This window comes from Homalodisca vitripennis, chromosome 3 (genome assembly GCF_021130785.1).
Source record: "Homalodisca vitripennis isolate AUS2020 chromosome 3, UT_GWSS_2.1, whole genome shotgun sequence".
NCBI classification, from domain to species: domain Eukaryota; kingdom Metazoa; phylum Arthropoda; class Insecta; order Hemiptera; family Cicadellidae; genus Homalodisca; species Homalodisca vitripennis.
This window is the reverse complement of record NC_060209.1, coordinates 21476342-21500036: the sequence shown is the minus strand read 5'-3', so window position 1 is coordinate 21500036 and position 23695 is coordinate 21476342. Positions and strand designations below refer to the sequence as shown.

General features: G+C 36.4%; 1 protein-coding gene across 1 annotated transcript in view; it reads left to right on the top strand.

Annotated features, from left to right (window-relative positions):
* The first annotated feature begins 19716 nt into the window (after window positions 1-19716).
* LOC124356680 (synaptotagmin 1) overlaps window positions 19717-23695 on the top strand; it is a 136400-nt gene continuing 132421 nt past the window's right edge. The window contains exon 1 of the mRNA XM_046807818.1: window positions 19717-19840. The gene's annotated coding sequence lies outside the window, so the exon portion shown is untranslated. The remainder of the gene's footprint in view (window positions 19841-23695) is intronic.

The window sequence follows — 23695 nt, the reverse complement described above, 5'->3', positions numbered from 1 at the left end:
TGACTACTTTCTGAAGTCCAGGAGATCAACTCAGTGTCAATGACATACAAATCTATGTCTTTCCCAGAACATATCGGGTTTCGTCGTCCCTCATCAGCACCAAACACTATGGTTTCATTTCTGACCAAGTTCTATAGTGTAGGAGATCAACTCAGCGTCAACCTCAGTGTCATTGTCACATCTCTTTCTCAGAGCATATCGTGTTTAGTAGTAGTCCCTTATCAACATCAAACAACCAGTATCAGATATAGAAGTCTACAATAAGCTATAGTGCTACAAAGTCTTGTTATAACGTATACATTTGATTGGCAACATCAACTTAAATGTACGTTATAATATCTAACCCATCAATTTTTGGAAATTTGTATAGATCAGCATAGTGATCATAAGTAGTTCATAAATTTACATTTAACCATGCGAAATATTTAACTCACTCCTCTGTCATTTGACCGTAGATATGCAGTGAGTCCCTATGCCAATGTAAGCAGAACGTCCCATATTCTCTATTTTTAATATTTCCTTTGTTTAGTAAGAGTGTATATTTTCTTATTATTTAACTACATCGGTGTGATATATGGGTTTACACATTTCGAAAACCTAATTTTACATAAAAATTACAAATTTTATTGCATAAAATACATTCTCAGGTATATTTTCTTTCATATTTCATGTTGATATTACAATGTAGAGAGGGTCAGAAAAGCAGTGAAATATTATTACAATGAAGCTTTATTGTTAACAATTTAATGGGAAGATTAGGCAGTTCATCAATCAGCTCACTTATATAACTACCCACATTGAATCAACTACTAGTCAACTACTATTGCATCGTTACTTAATACCAAGGACGTAGCCAGAAGGGGGTCCAAGGGGTCCGGTCGCCTCCTCCCAAAATGTTAATTACTTTTTTAGTAAACAACTATTATAATTTAAATAATTAAATAGAACTGACATCTACTGCTTAAAGATCGTTCTTAAAAAAGAAACGAGTCAAGAACTGTTTAAAGAACAAAATGGGCAGTTGTCTGGATCCCTCCCCCAAAATAATTTGTTCCTGGTTACGTTCTTGCTTAATACTAGCCAAATTACTGAGTTACTAGATTATATAAAGTATTATTTTGCTCTTAATTCAATCTTCCACATTCAACGTCTGTATATTTACTTAATACCACGTTTTTACTTAACACTACGTCATCCTGTGATGTGCAATGTTGCTTAACACTTGTGTATATGGACACAAAGCTACATTGTTTAAAATTTGTATTCTAGGCTGCTAAGAAATTCCCAACAAGGTAAATGCTTCGAATAAATGTTACTAGGCATAAAAACCATTTAACACGAATCGGAAATAATTGCAACGATTAGTAGACAAAATACGGGTTTTTACTTTGTGTCGCTAGGCCCAAATTACAGATTACTCTGCTTCCAAATCCGCCATTTTAGGGAAATCGATTAAAATGTGTTGTCGTGTTGGTATTTTAAATCTACTGTTTCATTGATTTTTATTTAAAAAGTACATGAAAGTGGAAAGGAATGAGTAGTTTTGTTTACGACGCATAAGGTCGCCGAAGATAGTCCCAATGAGAGGACTACCACAAGGAACACCACTATCGCTTATGTTTTTTTCTCAAGAGGTAAAAATATATATTGCCGGATCCGCAGAAACATAGAAGGCAAACCACTCTGTGCGAAATCAGTTAAGATACGATTTATGCGGTCTTAAATCTTATACTGGATCCGAACCTCACCCGCTGTCTGAAAGGGCAAAAAAGTTACCACTCCTGTGTAAAACGAAAACAAAAAAGACGAGAGCGAACCTCATTAACGGCCATAGTGATAAGCTAAAATACAAGGCCACCAATAATTACCTCAGCCTGTGGGATCAGAGAAGGCGTTGTCTATCTCAGCCCAACAGGCGGACACGGATATCCAGTATGCAGAGACGTATAAACTACGAGTTTCAGTTAAAACTATGATAATCAAAAATGTCCGCAATTTATTGTGAGCATTAATTTCCGCCTTCAATAGAGGTTTTAAAACAACCGTTCTCTTCTGTTTTCTCCATCGTACAGCCAAAGTTGCAAAGGTTGGATGCTACTATTACAGTTAGGTTTGCCGTCGGCATAGTATTGACTGTATTGTTCATTCTGAATATATTTTTCACAGATTTTGTTACATGTGTGTTTTTTTTTTTTTTTTTTTTTTTTTTTTTTTTTTTTTTTTTTTTTTTTTTTTTTTTTTTTTTGAAATGTATTTAGAACGGATAGTACAAGAGGGATTCCTCTGCGAAAACCAATAAGCAAAGGAGAGCTCCCCGCTACCAACCTTCTGGATTCATCACAGTACTGTCGTTTGATCCCCAGTCGAGAACTATAACTATTGCTCAAGGACAGGTGACAGAGAAAGGAGTCACAAAGGTGAATAACCTTGAACATTCCTGCTATGCTTGAGTATTCTTCACGGTGTCCAAACACAATGTGATTTATGTTCTACGGCTCGCAGTTACGTGAGATGAAGGAATGAAGCTCAATTCAACATAAATACGAGTAGCGCCCTCATATTCATGGACCAATGTAGTTTTTTAGATTAATATTTAATGTTTAGATTCAATCAGATGAGTGATTTTGATTTCGGCCAAAACAAACACTATATTTCCAGTAAGCTACATCACTCAAATAAGTCTGTTTTCATTAAAGTAAGAGTACATCTGCTTCATTATGGTTAGTGAAAAGGCATAAAGAACATCAGTTCCTAGTTAGGTGTTGGTTTTTTTGTGCGTACAAGGCTGCATATATAATCCGATTTTCTTCCATATTGGCATTTATCTTCCTTTCTACATGCTCCCTTTATACGTTAAAAATTTTCAATCTGGGTTAAATCCAACCACAGTGCTACTGCTGCGCTCCTTAACGTAATAAATGTATCTGCCATAGTATTTCAAAAGCTAGGAAATCATCACTTTCCTTTTTTCAACATTCTTTGACTGTGTCAATCACCCCTAATTCTGACCAAGAAAGGATGGTCTCTCTCTCTCTCTCTCTCTCTCTCTCTCTCTCTCTCTCTCTCTCTCTCTCTCTCTCTCCTCTCTCTCTCTCTCTCTCTCTCTCTCTCTCTCTCTCTCCTCTCTCTCTCTCTCTCTCTCTCTCTCTCTCTCTCTCTCTCTCTCTCTCTCTCTCTCTCTCTCTCTCTCTCTCTCTCTCTCTCTCTCTCTCTCTCTCTCTCTCTCTCTCTCTCTCTCTCTCTCTCTCTCTCTCTCTCTCTCTCTCTCTCTCTCTCTCTCTCTCTCTCTCTCTCTCTCTCTCTCCTCTCTCTCTCTCTCTCTCTCTCTCTCTCTCTCTCTCTCTCTCTCTCTCTCTCTCTCTCTCTCTCTCTCTCTCTCTCTCTCTCTCTCTCTCTCTCTCTCTCTCTCTCTCTCTCTCTCTCTCTCTCTCTCCTCTCTCTCTCTCTCTCTCTCTCTCTCTCTCTCTCTCTCTCTCTCTCTCTCTCTCTCTCTCTCTCTCTCTCTCTCTCTCTCTCTCTCCTCTCTCTCTCTCTCTCTCTCTCTCTCTCTCTCTCTCTCTCTCTCTCTCTCTCTCTCTCTCTCTCTCTCTCTCTCCTCTCTCTCTCTCTCTCTCTCTCTCTCTCTCTCTCTCTCTCTCTCTCTCTCTCTCTCTCTCTCCTCTCTCTCTCTCTCTCTCTCTCTCTCTCTCTCTCTCTCTCTCTCTCTCTCTCTCTCTCTCTCTCTCTCTCTCTCTCTCTCTCTCTCTCTCTCTCTCTCTCTCTCTCTCTCTCCTCTGATGCTAGTATTAAAACGAGTCGAGTTGTAAATTTCGGGCGAGCATCGGCACGGCGCGGCGCCACCATTGTGCCATTTCGAAAGAGAAGCAGTCGGGATGGAGATCTGTCGGTTGTGGGGTTCCACTTGGATCTGACCTTGGACCATTTCTATTCTTGCCACACATTGATGACGTTACTAACCAATTAATTCATACAAACATCCACTTACACGCAAACAACATACAAATTCTACCGCTACTTCATTATAGCAGAGGTGCAAAATTTATATGATTTATAATATTCTTTAAAGATTCCATCATCACCTATACCATCACAACCTACTAGGCTTGCAAAAATGGACTTTAATTAAGCGTTGTCAAAATCAATGTCTCATGACAGAAAATTCTATTCTCTTTAAAACAGATGACTTGAGAAGAGCTTCTAAATTAAAATTGAATAACATGAATTTGATATATTTTTTAAATAATCTTAGACTAATTATTGGCATGGACTACTAAAACACTTCAGATTAATGAATGAAGAATCCTGTAATACACTCGAGGATGATTTTTTGCACTAGATTCATTTTCAATCTCTAATGGTTTTATTTTAAAATTCTTCGGGATCTTCGAGATTATTACTGTCACTTTATTGTGCATTCTTTTAAATAGAACTACCCTAGCTTTTTGTAAAACTTCTTCAATTGATGCCTTAAATAAACGAACAAAGTACAAGAAGAGATATGCCCTTATTATCTATACTGATTCAACTACATTCAGTAAACCATTTACAGTTCTTACCGGACGGTTGTGGGAATTTTCTTTCACTTTCATTAGAGCCATTAACATCGACACTCAATTTGCTCTGGAGTTTAAAGACATAATTTTCTAGATTTTTTTAATTTTTGATTAAATACATAATTTTCATAATTCTGCTTTTCTTACAAAGGAAGATGAATGGTAGTGCCTTTGAACGCATGTAGGACAGAACACAAATTTGTGTAATTATAACCACTTTTAATTACCCTTGCTTACACGTTTTATTTACTTATTACAATCTTAAGGACGGAACAGTTTAGTTATACAATGTAAATATGTTTGCTTGTACTTTTCTAGAGTTGAATATCAGGATAAATCTATAGCCCCTGCTTTACCTCTCAATAAAGGCATTTTTCATTTAGAACCATAAAAAGAAGATTTTAGGCATTTTAAAATTGAAAATCTCAGGTTTCAAATTAATTCTTTCTTAGTAATTTATTAACAGGAATAAGTTTAGAAATAACTCTGAAAAAAGCTAATGTACGTATTTTTACAATATTACATTTTACAGTAGTTGAAAGGTTTAAATAAATAGTTTTAAGGAGTTAAATTCTAATTAACTATGAATTTTATGGTTTAAAAAAACAAAAACAAAAAAACAGTATTTCCTTCATGTCAGTTTAAAAAAATTAAAAGCATACACAAGTCTAATAAAACTGTATTACTTTAATGGTTAACTATAGAGTGAAATAATTTTAGTCCAATATCGACAAAATAAATAGCTCGAGTGGGCGGGCCTTGCTGGTACGTGTGCAAGACAGTCTCGCCTTGACCAGGTCGTTGACCTGAGGCCGCCAGACTTCCGTCTTATCGGCAGCCACACTTTGGCGGTCCGGAAAAAAAATAAATAGGTAAAATATCTCTACATAACAATAGTATTTTGGCCAAAACAAAATAACAAGAGAACTTCGATTCGTTTACCTCTGCAGACCACTTTTTAATCCAATGGTTCCAGAAACAATAATTGAATACCGTGTTTCAGTATGACACGCTAGGCGGATGTAAATAGTTGTAATCTTTAGTTTCCATCACATTTTAGATTTAAATCATTGTCACGAGCGGTGGTTAGGCCACTTATTTGTAAACTAGTTTCGTTTCAACTATTCAAAAACTGTAGTGAATCTAAATTTGTTCAATAAATAAATTGTTATTGAGGAATAACGGTATTATATTGAAATAGTTTGCTATTTTCTTTCATCTAACACTACTAAGCTTACTTCTACTACTAAGCCCAATAAATTATGTTGCATGTAAATTGGCACATTATAAGCGTTTTTAAATGTAATCTTCCTTCAACCCTGCATCTTTATTAAGTTCGCTCCTTTCAGTGAAAGGGAATATCCAACAAATTAATAAGTGCTCTTTCACGATCGCTTATCTTCTGACAACTGTATATTCTTGTCCACTAAATCTACCCTACTGAAGAGGACTGAAGGAGATTGGGTAACTCAAGATGAGTAAGTATTATCAACTGAGTAAAAAATCAATATATTTTGTATAATATACATAAATTTTAATATTTCTAAACATAATAGTGTATATCCAATGAATGTTGGTAGAATCTTATGAATTCGGAAACTGCAATAGAGTTTATAATTATAATATCTCTAATAAGAATGCAATTTTGTGTTAAAATATTTTTTTATTTTATAAGTCAGAAATGTCATTTATACTGTAGTCTAAGCTGTCATATGATAATAATGCTTCTTTATCGACTTAATGTATACAAAACATTTATTTCTATTTTTAAGGAGAGTTATTTATGTTGTTATTTAAATACGTTGTATTGTTTAAATTTAGATATGTTAAACTTGTTTGTCAAGTTTGTTTAGTAGTTAAGATTTTTGTTTGTACCTCTTTTACTCCCCAAAGTTAAATAACTTAGTTATACATTTTACATGCTATAGGACCACAATTACTGGAAGACGTGGATAGCTAATTTCCAGTAATTTTAAAGTCATTATCACTATTAATATATAAAACAATGTATCTTTAAAAATCAAACTTGAAATACTTAATTTGAGAATATGTAAGTGGCACTAGTGTTTTAAACGTAAAGCCTAATGGTTATTGAGATCTCTGAAATAAAGCATTCATTTACAGATTCTTTGTAAATACGAGTAAATGAGAAACTGAATGATTAAGACAATTTAAGTTCACACCTGCACGAATACGTGATGCATTAAACTTGAGTTAATATCTGTCACATTTTGCATGAGGTTTATACTTAAAACTTAAAATTAACATGAGACACATGTAGAAGATAGCATATCTAAAGACAATCGGAATAAGCCATAAACTTACGTATCAGGACATAACCGATCCAGCACAAAACGCGCACTTCCCGGTCGTCTGCAGTCGAACTGGACTGACGGACTCGAACTGCGGGCTGGCGGGAACTCTGTCTTGTCCAAGTCCCAGCGTAAACAGTGTAAGTATATCGTGGGGAGAGGAGGGAATGTTCCCCCTCCCCACAACACCGGCTCCGCCTGCTGGTCGCAGTGTCACCTTCTGGCGACTTCGGTTAGCCATCTGGTAGTTCTGCATTGATACAGATCAGATCACATTAAACGCCGTATCTGGCTATTTTACTGACACTCCACTTCAGACACATTAAATTTTGAAGCCCAGATGGATGTTGTACGTCCTAAATCGTAAATATTTTCCTATTTACATAGATAACGATCTAAAATTATTGTATAGTCGATTAGAAAGTATTTCTTGTTCCCGAACGGTTCGGCACTAATGCCTCCGGCCATCAGTGTAGCCTGCGCTACCTTGCACTGATGGCGACAAACAAAACAGATCCGTCATGGTAGTAGAGTCTAATGCTACATAGAGCCATCATTTAACGTTGTGCAGTTGCTTTCTTATGTATGATAAGGTTAGAGTTCCTTCAAGTCTGCGTGACGAGTTATCAGTCCGTTATAGCGATAAGGCGTTCCATAGTTTCACAAATAAAGCTGTAACACTGATTCCTACTGTGAGCTGCCTCGCACTGATGGTGACAAACAAAAAAGAGCCCTCTTGATAGAACCTATCACTTAACATTATGCAGTTGTTTTCCTCTGTAGGATATGGTTACAGTTCCTCCAAGCCTGGGTGACCAGTTATCAGTTCTTAAAGCGATAAGGCGTTCCATAGTTTCACTAATAAAGCTGTAACACTGATTCAGACTCCGACGTGCCTCGCTCTGATGGTGACAAACAAAAAAGATCCTTCGTGATAGTGTCTGTCACGTAATAGAGTAACATTCTACGAGTATGATCTAAAATGCTACAGAGAGCCATCATTTACATTGTGTAGTTGTTTTCTTCTAGAAGATAAGATAAGAGATGAGATAAGGATGAAATAAGATTTTAGGATATGATAAGAGTTTCTCCAAGCAAAATAATGTATAGAATTATTATTCGTCTGTATAAAAAAAGTTTAAGATGTAGGGACATAACGAAGTTAGACTGGGAAATTACCGCATACCCGAATGTTCGTGGTACGTAAACAAACACAGCGCACTCAGATGAAGATCGTGCATTTCGTACTCTCTTCGAGTGACATCCCAGCCAGGATATAAACATAACTACTGAACTTTCCTGGCTAAGACGATCTGATAGACTAACAATCAGACTATCTCTTTATGGATACACGCGGACACTCTGTCCGTGGTCCTGACGCTCCCGCTTTTTCGTGTGTATGCCGAGAGACACACATTTTGAAACGCTATCAAGAATTCCACGACCTGCATCCCTTCTGGGACTTTCCCAACCTTACTTAGGGAGACGAGGCAGTGTCCATGCGCCCTGTAGGGTGTGAACCCGAGCATGTAGAACAAACGTATATTTGTAGTTGTGAGGGTTTTCTTTACTGACCGATAAAAACGACAATTTTGGGCTCAAACAAATACATCAATGTGGTTCAATTTGTCAGTACTTACCGACACAGCTCCCAGCACCTGTATCTCATGCTACCTGGGAAAGTAAATCTTCATTGCCTGGTCGTGCTCACTAGAAGAAGGTTTCTCTCCGTAATCTGACTTGAGAAGCTCCTGAAAGTTAAAACGGATTGTTCAAAAACCATCCCATAGCCATCCATCTACGGCTGCTAAGGTATAGGGGCACCTGTGCTACACACCTGGCTTGCTTGGGAAACGAAGGAGCAAAAGAGTAGATACTCCACCTAGTGAAGTTGTTTCGTCTCCTTCAGACACAGATAGACAGCAGATTTCAACTGTCACTGTTACTTCTGTGACATATGCTTTGTGTGGTACGGTACTGATCGTTTCATCAGTTAATTATATGCCTAATATTCCTTGATATTTCAAAAACATAACGCCTTCAATTTGGGAGTTGCTGTATATACAGTTCGGTACCGCAAACTGCATTTTATGTTTGAAGGCGCTTACTAAAACGATGTTCAGTAACGATGACAAGTTAAATTTAAATGGTGTTTTAATAATATTCGCAATTTGTTGCTTTTCTGTTCGAAAACAATGAATCCTTTGTGTATTTATATGTTAATATTAATCCAGTATACCGTGCATTTTAAAAATAATGGAACTTCTTGAACAGTTGAACTCTTTCATTAGTTCAATTAAACTTGTTTGAAACGTTTTATGACTTCAAGAGAGTTTAGGCCTAAACATGAAAATTGAGTGATAACGGTAGTTTAATACGAATTTGTGTCAACATGATTGCCACAGCATAAAATTCTTCTTTTAACACCTTTAACTATAAATCCCAATGAGGCAGATTTTATAGCAACTAACTTAGTAGTTTCTGAGATTTTAGTTGTGCTAGACAAAGTAATTAAAATCTGAGTGTTTTTAAATCCATCACAACCGCCATCTGTTGTGACAATAAACAAATATAGGTATCTACGTAATGATGATTTTGGAACACTACTTCCCAACACAAGTCACTGAAAAGTATTTATGTTATAAACGCTTACAGTTATACTATTTCGATTGACTTGACCAAGTACTGTTATTGATATCGATAGACATATATGATGTTGCTAGTTTCATAAAGACAAATTTCGAAGGTTTTTAGAAAGTCCCGAAACTGAGGATTTTTACACTTTTTTACTTAAACATCTAAAGCCAGTATAACTTAGCCGGGACACAAAAAACAAAACCAACTTTTAGTAGATATCTACATTATTAAACCATGTAATTACCAGATTTCGTGTATTTAAGAGTGGAGGTTTGATTTGGAGGTCGATTACACCTTTTTGTCTAGATAATAAGAACTTAATCACAGATATTCTTTTACTGAAAGAAATTGTAGACCTAAAAATCTAGAAGCGCTACAGGTATTTAATCGTAGTTTGACTTGGAACATGTGTTGATTGGCTGGGGTTAAGCAAGGACAGAAACATTTGTTTAAACTTTAATTTATGAAATAAAAAATTTGTGAGCTATTTATAAATAATTATTGCAAAAACTTGTGCATATAAATAAAACTCCCAAGAATATTGGGAAACTCATTATGGGCCAAATGTTATTCTGTTGTTGAAACTCAAAGAAACAAATACACTGTGGTGTTGGAAAAGTATATGTTTTATCTGTGACAATCCTAGTGGCTCTGCAGATCTCTACTTTAAAATTTTACTATTTAAGAAATTACCACAATTTTTAACACACTTGTTACGTTGGATTACAATTTCACAAAAATACACCTAGGATTCTTTGTTTTATGAACAAAAAAATATTATTTTTTAAAATTGAATATAGAGTAATTTAACAAATTATTTTGGACAAATTTTAAGCATGTGTATGAATATTGTTACTAATTATTTTATCAGTCACTACCGACCACCGATTCTGCGAGCGCCTTCACAAATAAAATACAGTTTGCGTAACTTAACTGTATGCAATAGTAGCTCCAAAGTTGGAAGTACTATATTGTTTTTAATAATTAAGACTCTATACTTGTATACTTAATATATGTAGTTACAGTGGACATTGGTATTTTTATGCTTAACACGGCGTGGTATCTTCAATTTTGTATTCATTGCACATTTAAAACTATACTAGAGAGAGGTATAAATATGTTTTAAATATAACTTAAATCGTCAAAGGATTCTGCTTATTTCAAAAATGTTATAGGTCGATAATATCAAAGCGCTGTTTTCTCAAATATGGTTATGGTCTGGAGAATGTTACAGGCGAGAATTGCAACACTATTTGCTCTAACCGCTTAAAGGCCGGTATCGACAGTGCGAGGCTGCTCGCTGCAAATGCCTCGTGGCGAATGCTCGGCTTTGCCTCGAACTGTGGATACCGGGGTTGCTCGCTATGAGGCGTTCGCATCACACAATGTGAGGCGAGCCGTGTGCTTGTCGGTTTTAGAGCAGTGCTCAAAGGTGCCTCGCTCCGAGTTGTGCGTCAAGTGGATACCTGCGCTGTCTGCCTCGCACCGTACAAGATACAATTCTGCACCCCAAACCAACAAACCTCCACAACGAAACTGTCATCATGGATAATCATGAAATGATCAGACAACTAGTGAAGTGTTTTAAAACCAAACGTTTACTGTGGAATTCAAAATGCCCTGAGTATTATTTTAAAAACAAGAGAGAAGAAGACTTGTGGCGCGAAATATCGCAACTGTAAATGAGTCTCCAGTAGCTAAGAATCTCAGAGTAACAGCTAATCTTTCCTTGGTGGTAATACGACTGCGCATGTACGTGTCACGTTTCTTCACGGCAGACTCCATCAATGTAATTAAATGTTAAAAATCTTGTTTGGACATTCGCAAGAAATTTGGCACGTCTTCTAGGAGTCTGTTCCCGTATTCAAACCGATTTCGATCATTTTCTTTTAACTCACCATTCACCAACGGGGGGTTTTTAAAGGTTTACGTCGCTTATTCTGTTGTTTTTTCCTAATAATCGTCGCTATCACAATAAAAGCAGCGGCAGACACTTGCGCATTTCTAGAAAAAAAAATATATATTGTCCCGACTGTCTTCACTACGAATGCGGGTGGTTCGCGTGCTCGCAGTGAGCATTCGTGGTTACAAACTAGCTGCTAGCTGAAGAGCTCACCATGAGGCAGATGGCACGAGGCGTTCGCAGCGAGCAGCCTCGCACTGTCGATACCGGCCTTTAGAGGTACTACACGGGGAAGGGTACAGAAGCGCCAAGCAAGGGATCTCCGCCTGATGTTGGACGTGAGAGAAGGGCATCTTTTCCAAGAACATGGGCTTTCCTTGAAGCTCATCCTTCAGTATCCTCGTGACCCAAGAGGCAAGAACTGGAAATATTTACTGATTTATTAAGTTGTCTTAAGGTTATATTTAAATAAAGGGTGTTATGATAGTTCACTTTTTTAAACCTCATAATGACAGCTGGTAGGTTTTAAATGTTTTTTTGATGGCTAGTAGAGCCTCGGCCGCGCACTCAGATCCCTTGACCCATCTCTCTAACAGGAAGTAAATCCAGATCCATTGTTCGTTTATTCATGCTCCAAAGTTCATGCAACTTCGCATGTATCCACAAGGCTGTTTGACGACTTTTTACACTGTTATCTTAGCCCAAGCCATAAGATTTGCGGATATCACTTAACTGCAGCTCAAGACTGCAAGTTCCAAGTGAAACAGTGTGCTAGATTTTTGAAAAAGATTATAGCATATAGCAATCCACTCGAATTAGTATCTTCAGTTTTGAGATCTTCAAGGGCACTTAAGATAGTCTCATACTTCAAATTGAGTGTTCATAAGGAGTTTAAACTACCTGTATCCAGTGGGGCATAAGGGTTTTAGTACAGTATTTTGCCCAAATCAGGATTGCTATTCTCATTTGGTCTTTAACGAATTATAAAGACGTTTCTTTTGCCCGAGTTTTTGAAATGTTTCGCAAGTTCATCCATAATAGTGCTTTGTTGTATTAAAGTGCAGCCTCAGTAGCGTCGTGATTTCAGTTCTATTATTGGAGCCTACATTCTCTAATTTGCCCTATAGCATTACCAGCCCCATCATATCACTCTTCATGACAGTTCTTGATGCCGAGTTCAAATCTTAACAGAGCATCCTATATTATTTCGGTTAAAACTTCCCCACTTGTTGAAGATGTTTTAATATAAGCCGATTAAATCTTCAATAACCCCAAAATCGCCATTGACATGTCTAAGGCTCAAGGACATCGTTTCTTCTGTCAAAACATCTGTTGTCTCGTCCAATTATTAAGGCAAAATATTCATAATTTTTTATTTAATTCCTTAATTTGCATATTACCTCAAAAGCCACGATCTCTTTCTTAGTAGCCACTTCTTTAGTTTAGATATATATTTTTCCCTCAACAGTAAAAGGTCATGCAGATTCCTTCCTATCAGTGTGGCCTCTTAATGCAAGCATGAGAGCATGCTTAATGCTGCTTCATAATTTGTAAAAATCTGTAACACTTATCGAACTTAACCCTCCTGGCGTCCATCATATTTTGTAAAATACCCGTTTGTGAGGTTTTGTAGACTCTTTTTGTAAAATGTAGAACTTTTATATGAAATAATGCATAATAGACTGCAAAAAGTATCCACATTTTTTTAAAAGGAAGAATTTACATAAATTTAGACAAGCCAAATTGTAAGTAATTTTATCCTGAAGACAGAAATACGAGTATATAATATTGTACGGTTTATATCGGTAAATCTATTTTGAATATCTTCTACAAAGAATGTTTGGTACAGATAAAGAGAAATACAAAGACCACTAAATACGAAAAACTAGAACTTTCGAATGGGTATAGATTATTATGCGATTTGTCCGGTAGACTAATAGTGCCGGTAACTGAATGTTTAGTGCCAAACATTTTCATCATTGCACGTAGTAAAAGTGCGAGTCGTCAGATACAGCGTGAGTTAAAACTATGGATGCACTCTGTTTAGTTTTTTATGGATAAAGATGGAGGAATGGAACTCGGGACACCTTTCTATGAAATATTAGCAAACTTTGTAGTCACCGTTTCTGCTTTACGCATTTTTTAAATGGGGGGGCAGCTCAAAATTTGTAAATGTAAAGACTCATTAATTAACTCCTCATTTGAAAGGTCTTGATAAAAGGAGAAGAACATCGGAAACTAGAGCTTTCTCTCTCAACCCAGTACAAATTGTCAACTCATTGAAATTAATTAAGTTAAAAGCGTGGATGGATCCTGCTCAACCTTCAATGAACTAATATAGAAAAATGAAACTCAGGACACCCCTCTAGGAAACAAGAGCGAACTATTTCCCCAAAATGGATTTTTTGGAGGCAGTTTAAATTCTTTAAATGTAAAGTTACAGTAGCACTAGTAATTACAATTACGTTAAGCAATCAAACGGGTTAAACTTTCTAACCTGTGTTTTTATACCACATGTTCAAACTGCCGTCCCAGGGCAGGTTGACAATGCCCAAGCCTGTTGTAGAAAATAAAATTCTTTTACATATTATTATTTCTCACTGAGCATTTGTATACTATGTATTGTGTTTTGCACACAGAAAAAGCATCTTTTTTGTAATTACATAACTACATAAGTTTATTCAATTTAAATTAGTAATCTTACACAGCCTACTAAAAGAATGCATCCATAAATATGAATATTATACAACCTATTCAGCATCAAAATCTTTGTGCAAAATTCAATATTTTGCTTCTTGAATTTGAATGTTTCTAAAATTTTAGCGTTTCGGGGGGAGGCCGTCCAATTTTTTCTGACTCACCCAACGTTTCCCCCTGGTTACTTCCTTGATAGTACTTGTGGCGGTTTTTTGGAATAGTATTCTAATTTTTTAAGTATAGTGACTTTTTAATGTAAATCGATAAATAAAATTTTAGACGCTAAACAATCGAGTATCGAAGCCCATTTTAGGCCCCGAGTCAATTTAGAAAAATTGAAATTATTTTGAACAAATTCTTTGAGGTCAATTTAGTACAGAATCCTTTGAAACTAGACCTCTGCAGTTAGTCGTTTGACCGCTAGACATTAGAGACGAGTGGTCTGACACACTCTGTATATTACTGCTCGAGTTAAATTATCAAATATGTTACCCCAAAAATAAAACGTTTCTTTTGAAACCTTAACCACTCATATGTTATTGTAATCGTAAAAAACTGATTTACGACAGGGAATATGATTGATTTTTATTATCAAGAGTACAAAATATATAATTTAATGAAACTCATTTTTGTCCTCAAAAGAGTCCTTTCCTTAAAGCTGCGGTTATCAGAATTGAGTGGTATCTTTCCTATATAAAAATCGATCTTCCGAAATTTGAAGAATCCACCTCATTCCGTTATACCCTTATCATATACCCTGCAATCAAGCGGTGAATGTACGCCGGATGTGGTAAATTTATGGTTCCTCCTGTATATATTGGGACTTTTATAGGAGATCAAATCATATTTTTTGCAATCTTACAATTGTACATTGCATTGCAAATGCCAGTAAATCATTATCTATAAATAGTCATTCATTCACACACGCACCCAAACTTACACGTCCACACATTCACTCAAGCACACTCTCAATGACCCCAGATTCTTGCCTCTCATAAATCCCAGCGGCTCATCATGAACTCATTGACAGAGTGGAACACTCTAGACAAAATAGGCGTTTTATACGAGTTTTGATTTTTGGAGTTCTTTATACTTTTCCGGGAGCGTATTGATCAATCTGACACCAACCTGTTCTGGCAGATGCTTGCGTAAGCATGTGATGTTGGGCTCGATAGATGACTCTGCCTCTTGTCTCATATCGGGAATGTCCTCACCACGGACCAAAGTGCATTTTGATCTGCAATACATGACCATGTCGAATATATAGAGGCAGGGCAATGTCAGAAGTTCAAGCTCCCTAAACGATTCCCTGCATGACTCTCTGTATTTTAACTTTCCAATTATTCTGACAGCCTTTTTTGAAGCCTAAAGACTGGCTCAAACTTGTTTTTGGCACAGTCTCCCCAAAGTCTCACTCCATACGCAAAGTGTGGGTGAATTAGGCCGTAGTAAGCAATTTTTAGAATCGTAGGGGAATATAACTTTGATAGGTAGCGCAAGGCGCTGAAATTCTAGCACACATATTGTCGACGTGGTCATCCCAGGTTAATTCCTCTGTCAAGGAACAATCTTAGCAACTTTGTAGAATATGTTTCCACAAATACAGCTGGCCATGAGGTAGATTATACCTTGGGTTTTTTTCCCGTTGTTTGTTATTTATAAAACAACATTGTAATATAATGTTCTCTCAATAGGATTAATTAATAAGAGATAAACGTTTTTTTTTTAGTAAACTCCATCGGTTGCAGTTACAGACCAATATTTATTTTACTCTGTTCTGTGGTTATAATGGACCGGTGTCGCCCCTGGTGGAGAACGTGCGAACTGGCGTAGCAAGTGAGTACAAGTCGGTGATAAAGGCAGACCTAACCTCGTCAGGAGAATATGTCTTGAGGAATATATTGCATATAGTTCTATATGTGTATTAACATTTATATGTTCTATGTATTATACTAAATTTTATATTTATCACCACATTCACAAACAAATCTGCTAATATTAATTCCAATAACATAATAAATGATAAACTTCAATAAGGCCCTAAAAATGGGATATACGGTACTCGATTATTTTGCGTCTAAACACAATAACAAAGGGTACAGTATAGTACTTGATTTATCGATTGGCATAAAAGCTCACTATACTTAAATAAAACAGAACATAGTTCAATCAACCACCAGTACTATCAAGGAAAACATTTGGGGAGGGGGTCAATACGAAATTGGGAGGCTCCCTAGAAAAATTCAAAATTTTGAAACTTTTAAATTTAAGAAGGAAAATAGTGGATATTGCACAAAGTTTTTATGTATTTTAATAGGTCATATTGCCTATTGATATTCATAATTGCGGAGGTATTGTTTTAGTAGGCTGTAATTAAAATTGATTAGACTTATGTAGTAATTTAATTACATAAACGATGCTTTTTGTCTGCAAAGTATACAGTGCATAGTATACAAATCCACATTGGGAAATGATAATATGTAAAAGAGCTTTTACAAAAGTAAAATCCTTCTTGACTTCAGAGCCATCGTATCTTGTGCTTGCTCTTGAGAAACTGATATTTTCCCGTTGTGGACAGAAAGTAAGGCGGGTGCATACATTCTCCATTTTTTTCCTTAAAACGTTTTTGGCCCGTTTAACGTTGAGAACGATCTTTCAGCAGTACATGTCAGTAATACTGAATTATATAAATACTGATAATCGTTTGCTAAAATATTAATTGAAAATTATTTAACATTTGGGGGGGGGTCCTGACCCCTTGGACCCTCTCGTTGGCTACGGCCTTGACAATAGGATAGGAAAGGTCTACCGGGCTCTTTCCATTAATTGGATATTCAAGAAATGATCTTATTTAGCGAGCAATAAATACTACCAAAGATAGCTAGTACACGATGAAACAAAGTATAGATCCTTGTGCTATGTGATGATGGTTAAGATAACATGTTCGAGACATCTGGAGAACAGTTAAACCAAGGAAGGCCTCTAAAATTGTCCGATTCTAGATTATAAACCACAGCCTTAACGAGAACTTTACACCGAATGCACTTCGGGCATTTCTTATTGCACCAAAAGAACCTTAGGAACTACAATAATATTTTGATTCGTTAATCAATACCTTCTTTTACAATCTTCAGTTTCCTATCCATAAAATCCAATTTCTCAGAGTTTAAAACTTTCTTGTTGTTCTTGGGAACAAATCTTTTCATTCATATTAAGGAGGAGTGTACTTCGGTAATTAACACTACGAGTTTTTCAGGTACGAGAAGCACGAAGCAAGGGTGAATTGGTTAAAAATGGTTGATGGATTGATCCGAATTTCCTGAGGTCGTACATTTATATTATTATCTTAGTATTCTATAACAGGTCCGTCTGATAGACCTAATTGGAGAACGGCCGAGCAAGCTGGTGGCGACAGATCTAGTTCAGCATTTTGCGGGAGTTTGTTTTGCCTCCATTTATTAAGTAAGACTACTTTTTAACATGGCACCAGCCCCCTCCAGCTAGGAAGTCCAAATAGACACGCGGTTAGAAGAACCAAGCCGCAGGATTAGAAATTGCTTTTCATTATTCTCACAAAAATTAAGGGTCCAAAGTTTCCTTGGAATTGTGTCTTACCACTAAGTACAATTTTAAAAGAACTTCGAGTATTTACAATTATTGAATTTTTCTTATACTCGGTCACAGCCTCATACATACAACTGCTTTTGAATTATTTTAGCAACTAACTGTACTGTTTCATGGAAAAATACATTTTGATCTGATTATGGAGGTTAATATTAACTAATGGGAACTAAAATATAATAAGATATCTCACAATATTAAGACAAATAATATTCAAGTAAAATACATTTAAGACTTAACGCTATTTTCTTGATACAATAATTAGCCGCTAGTATAACTGACGTTTTCCATATACTGTATGAGTGTATGATTATTTTCCATACATTGTATGAGTGTATGATTAGTATACCAGACTACTATCAGAGCATCTGTAACAAAGTTAAGTTTGTAACACTGCAAACTGGTATGTTTGAAACGTTGCAAACGTGTTCTTACACTTTTTACTCTTTACAAACATTGGCAATGTCCTTGACAGATTTATGTTTTTTTTTTTTTGTTTAGGTATCTGTATAACTACGAAGTTATGTTGAGAAACATAACAACGTTTTTTTGTACAATATTGTAGAGTTTCTAAGACATTCCAGAAATACCATTGATCGTGGAGAATATCATACCTTTTTTTAAAAATTTCATTGCCAATTTAAATATCAAAAACTTTTTCATTAAATTTAATTAGAAAAAGGAGTACCGATTATTTTCACTTTTTTAAGAATTAATTTACCAAAGGTGGCTCCAAGTAGGCAATTAAAAACCAAACGAAAAGAGCTAGGTTTACTTTTAGTATCGAAGTAAATTTTACAGAGCAGGTAAATTATTTTATAATTAGTTCTTTTTATTAATTGGAGGAAGTAGATATATTTTATAAGAAATGATAGACTATTAATAATTTATTTCTTATGGCATTTACATGTAATCGATGTCTCGGAAACAGCTAGGGGAACAAAAAGTTTTATAAGCATCCAGAACACTGATTATTTTTTCTATTTTGTGAATATTTCAAAATTTAAAAAGAAAATTAAATTTTCTACTTGTTTGGCTTTTATTGGGACGGTTGGGACGGTGATCTTGTGGGCATGTTTGTTGAAGTTTGTAGAAATTTTCTTTATTTGGTGCAATGAGAACAATTGCAACAGCACGATTTTGTATACAAAATCTTCCATAAAATCAAGATTTATTCGATTTAGGTACTCGGAAAGGTTTTCATAGGATGTACATAAAAGAAATAAATGTGACTTTCAAATTAAGCCTAGGCTTGTTTCTATTTAACGCTGTATATGTAATCTTAACCTCATCTTTTCCGTTACTGTTACATTCTATAACCAGCTTATTAAATAATCATGGTGGTTAAGAACATTGTCTTATTTAGAAAGTAAATCTTTTTTATCATGACCGGTATAAGATTATTTAAATAAACATGTTCAAAGGTTGTTTATACGCTTTTGGAGTTGCCTGTACTCTATGTGAATAAACCGAATATTTTATAGTGGTTTTTATGGTTAATAAAACGTTTTCTAGAATTGTTGCACAGGTATAAAGAAGCTCAATTACGAAATGTCATGTAATATCCCACCATTAATCACTTCAAAAGCTTTCAAGATTATTGAACACAATCCAAATAATCCAATTGTAATTAATGATGCTACGTTTCATATCCCAAGCCTCCTCTCCCGAATCCCAAAAAGCAATTATCAGTTTCATGAAGATTTTTAACTCATCTTTTTGAAACTAAAATTTTTAATTTTTTAAGAGAATTACTTGTTTATACCATCCTTTTAACTTCAGCTTTCTTTTCTGAAAGCTGTAGGTGGGGGGGTGACATTCAAATTCCCCCTCCTTCTTATCTTATGATGTTGACTACAAGAACATAATTATTCTGTTCATGCCATTGACGTTGAATAGTTTGTTTCTGATAAGACCAACATAATGATAACTTTCAACAATACAATAGCAAAATTAGTCATAGTCACTCATCTGATAAGAAATGCATTCAGTTACCACATTGCAGGGACACACTATGGGCGTTTAAGCAAGCCAACGTATCGTGTACAGAAATGTCTGGTTTTTGCTGATTAGGACCCACAATACAGACTGCATTCATCAAAGGTGGCATAAGTCTGGTGAGTTTTCTGAATGTCTATTCCTGTTTTAGTAGTAATTTATAGAGTGCGCCAACTAGTATAACGTTTTAATGATATTTTCATTTGTTTTGTCTTTTTAAACGGAGTATTTTATTCATAATTTAACGGCTATCCGTTCCGTACATTTAGGCTATACTTGAAGTAAGGAAGTCTTTAACTTTTCTTGTACAGTATGTTTCCACTTAGTCATATTACAGAGAAGAGCGGCACTTAGGGTCGCCTGCGCCTATCGCACCGTTTCCGGTTCGGCCGTGGCGGTCGTGGCTGGGGTGATTCCTATTGACCTGCTGGCCATCGAGAGACAGACCGTCTTCCGGGAGGCTGCCGAGCGGGGTAGAGAGGATGCCTTGGCTGCTGCCAGGGCGGAGACTCTGCAGGTTTGGCAGCGGAGGTGGACGGAAGGATCGGACGGTCGCTGGACCTTCCGTCTCATTCGAGAGCTTCAATCCTGGATAGATCGTGGCCACGGGGAGATAGATTTCTACCTGTGTCAGTTCCTGACGGGGCACGGTTACTTTAGGAAGTACCTCTACAGGATGGGAAAAGTCAGGTCGCCTCGGTGTGCTTACTGCCCGGAGGAAGATGATGATGTTCATCACACCTTCTTCGGTTGCGGGCGCTTCACCGAGGCCAGGCAAACGCTCGTCACCACAGTTGGTGATGTTACGACAGAGACCATTGTGGATATGATGCTGCAGAATGAGGACGCCTGGAATGCAGTCACCACTCATGTACATGCGATCCTTCATCAGAAGCGTGAAGACGGATGCCTGGCTGACCCCTAGCTTCCGAAACAAGTAGTTTTGTTCTGGTTGGGACATAAGACACACGGACCAGGCAAGATGTCATCCGAAAGGGTTCCGGCCTGGGCTCTCCGTGGCCCGTAAGGGGTTTAGTGGGTAGTCCGCAAGGGAATCCCACACTCCGTGCGCAAATGCATTCCCCCTACGAAAAAAAAAAAAAATTAACAAGATAGACGTCAGAAATTCAAGGCAAACAATTATTCTACCTATATTTGGACATTATTTGAAGTAAAAAAAATCATCCAATATTGTCAATATCATCCAATACCTGTGCTCTTAGCCTGCTTACGCATTGCCAACGGCGCAGTGTAGGGGTACAACGGTTATCGCAAGATAACCAGATCAAACAACGCCGAGCTTGGCTGTTGCTTGGATGGGTGACCGCTGAGCGATCCTGTCCTTGCAAGCAGCCTGCCTGCCCGGCCATTGGTGGTGGTTCGGAAGTCATCTTAAGCTGTTGGTCCCCAGTTTAAGTGTTAGAGAGGGCTTCTTATCTCTAACTTCGTCTGGTAAAATAAGACCACTTTACTTGATTTTAAAACACCTTTTATAACGTTTACAAGACAAGCGGATTGAGAGATTTTGGGGTTGGATATTTATTTGTTATCGAATTACCAAAAAACTTTTTTTACATGTCTCCACTATACTGCAATGAGAATACATTTTGAAATGATTACCAAATTTTGTGATTTTTAGACACTAACAGGCTTTTTCAAGACAGTCATTTTCATAAACAAAAGCAATGCAATAAGTATACATTATGGTTTGTGAATATTTGAATAAATAATATTTTCATACCTCTTGTAAAGTTGAGTAGATTTTCATCACATAGAACACAGTAATGCTTAGATGCGTTTGAAATGTGATAACAATTGTGTTTTAAATAACAACACTGTAAGTTTTTATTTGTTTAATTAAGACTTCAAAGTAATTTTTCATTTTCGTAGAGGCGACTTTTTCACTAAATTTTTCTAAATCCTCCTCAGCTTTCATTTAGGAAAGGGTATAGAATTCAAAATCATTTTATTTAATTTGGGGGCAATTTAGGATATACTTAAATATGCCTTTAGTATCTGACTAATCTTTCAAACTGTATTGTGGGGAGTCTTTACAAGCGACCATTACATGAGAGTTTTTAAGTACATAAAAAAGCAATTCACGCTATGGAAAATTAGAACTTCGTCAAAATTGTGAAGGACAGTTTTAGAAACTGGCAACAGTTGACTTTACCATGTGTCTACATCTTAGAAACGGGAAATACACGAATATGAGACGAGAGACAGAGATAATTGCCGAAAAGGAATGCACAGAACTGTGGTTTACGAACATTCACGTTCAGAGACAGGTGAGGTGTTCATTTTATAAACAGACTCCCAAACTCAATTAAAAATGCCTCAACGCCAAAGAAGTTACAAAGTTAAACTTGCCTCAAACTGGCAGATCGCCCAATGATGAAACTGACTCCAGATCCGGATGTGGGTGTAATTGGCATAGATTGAAAGGATTTGGAAGGGTGTGAATGTTTCAATGTGACCTTGATGTGGGATGAATGTAAAAATGTTTCATTTAATCATTTACACGTTTGTTCTGCAATGTAAATTGTACGATTTGATTTCATTTTATTTTATTTGCAAATCTCATACGGAAATTGATCGGTATTGGAATGGAACATTTCCATTACCTACTTTATTGCTGCCCTACTACATAACAAAACCAATTATTAATAATTATCCGTATAATTGGAACAGCTCTCTTGTTTAGCCTGTTTTGGCTGAACGGAGAAACAATGTTCGCCCTATTATTGATTTTGTATTGATTATTAAGTGTTTTCCTATAAAATCCAAAGATAATAATGTTTAGGTAGTTGTTGTGAAAAATGTGTTATATTGTTCACCTGCTAGGTAGAACGATTAAACATTAAGGACGATATAATCAAGTATTTAGCTATACATACGTATCTCTCTTTCACGCACTCACAGACGCGCGCGCGCACAACACGTAATATGTAATGCATGCTTTCATTACATCAAACACGTTACATTAAGTGGATTAAATGGCATTTATCAGTCCCTTGTTTTAATTATTAATATTTTACTCTGCGTTGACAGTTACTGTAGTGGAGTTCAAACTTGGGTATGGACAAGGTGAAACTTAAGTGATGACTGTTCGAGATTTAGGTTCATGTTGAAGTTGTATGAATCACTAAATTTTTGTATTTTAGCCGCTCAACTTTGGTATAATATCAGGTATTTATTAGTCTTAAAAGTTATTGCACATTGAATTGAAACTTTGACTCAAATGATGGAGGTGTCTACCATTGAAATCTTCTAATACATTTCATTTTTAGTTTCAAATCTGCTCTTAAATTTGGACTGTTAACACTTACAAGGTATTCATATTAAAATGGTTATTTATTTTTAGACCCAATTTTTTAATCGCAATTAATTTTAAGAAACGTACAATTTAGTAGTTAAGGTCACGCTTCGGACGTTTTTCTCAATGAACCCATGAGTGATCACTTGGATGTTTATTCTTTACAATTGAAGTCGGTCCCCAGGCTACTAGGGGGACAAGGAAGCGAATTTTGGGTAGTAAATAGCTATAAAGAAAAGTCACGTTACGGGCGTTGTTCTCAATGAACCCATGAGTGGTTCACTTGAATTTTTATTCTTTATAATTGAAGTCGGTCCCCAGGCTGCTCGAGGGGCAAGAAAGCGAATTGTGGGCAGTAAATTGCCATACGGCAAGGTCACGTTACTGGCGTTGTTCTCAATGAACCCATGAGTGGTCACTTGAATTTTTATTCTTTATAATTGAAGTCGGTCCCCAGGCTGCTCGAGGGGCAAGAAAGCGAATTGTGGGCAGTAAATTGCCATACGGCAAGGTCACGTTACTGGCGTTGTTCTCAATGAACCCATGAGTGGTCACTTGGATGTTTATTCTTTATAATTGAAGTCGGTCCCCAGGCTGCTCGAGGGGCAAGGAAGCGAATTGTGGGCAGTAAATTGCCATACGGCAAGGTCACGTTACG